This window comes from Nyctereutes procyonoides, unplaced genomic scaffold, assembly GCF_905146905.1.
Source record: "Nyctereutes procyonoides isolate TBG_1078 unplaced genomic scaffold, NYPRO_anot_genome, whole genome shotgun sequence".
NCBI lineage: Eukaryota > Metazoa > Chordata > Mammalia > Carnivora > Canidae > Nyctereutes > Nyctereutes procyonoides.
In genome coordinates, this window is record NW_026575051.1 from 11070262 (window position 1) to 11071056 (window position 795).

The 795-nt window shown below is 36.6% G+C and overlaps 1 non-coding gene across 1 annotated transcript; it reads right to left on the minus strand.

The window, feature by feature from the left end:
• Nucleotides 1-240: 240 nt before the first annotated feature.
• On the minus strand, nucleotides 241-345 carry LOC129513251 (U6 spliceosomal RNA). The gene has a single exon (XR_008665212.1). It is a non-coding gene; the product is annotated as a U6 spliceosomal RNA (small nuclear RNA).
• Between the last annotated feature and the right edge of the window lie 450 nt (nucleotides 346-795).

Below are 795 nucleotides of genomic sequence, written 5' to 3' on the forward strand. Positions count from 1 at the left end.
AGAGAGAGAATGAGAGAGAAAGAGCACGAATAGGGGGGAGAGGGGGAAGCAGGTGCCCCAACAGGCTCCATCCCATGACCCTGGGATCACAACTGGAGCCAAAGGCAGACGCTTAAATGACTAAGTGGTCCAGGTGCCCCTTGATTTCTCATCTTTATGATTTCCTTTCCTTTCATTTACATTGTGTTTATTTTGCTCTTCTTAGTTTCTTTTCTTTCTTTTCTCTCTCTCTCTCTCTTTTTTAATATGGAACACTTCATGAATTTGCCTGTCATTCTTGCACAGGGGCCATACTAATCTTCTCTGTATTGTTCCAGCTTTAGCATATGTGCTGCTGAAGTGAACCCGCTCTTCTTAGTTTCTTAAAATGGAAGAGCAGTCTGTTGATTTGAGACCTTTCTTCTTTTCTAATATAGGCATTTTAAATTTATAAGCATTATAAACATTATATACATTCCCCTTTAGGCACTGCTTTAGCCTCATCCCACAAATTTTTATGTGTTGTGTTTTCGTTTTTGTTCAATGAAAAATTTTTTTAAATACCTTTCAGGACTCTCTCTTCGACCCATGGATTATTTAAATGTATGTTAATTTCCAAGATCCTAGAGATTTACCCATTATCTTCCTGCTGATTTCTAGTTCAATTTCATTATGGTCAGAGAACATGTATTAAATGATTTCAATTCTTTAAATTTGTTGAAGTTTGTTTTATCACCCAGGAAGTGTTCCGTCTTGGTAAAGATTCCATGTGTACTTGAAAAGAATGTGTATTCTGCTCTTATTAAATGGAATACT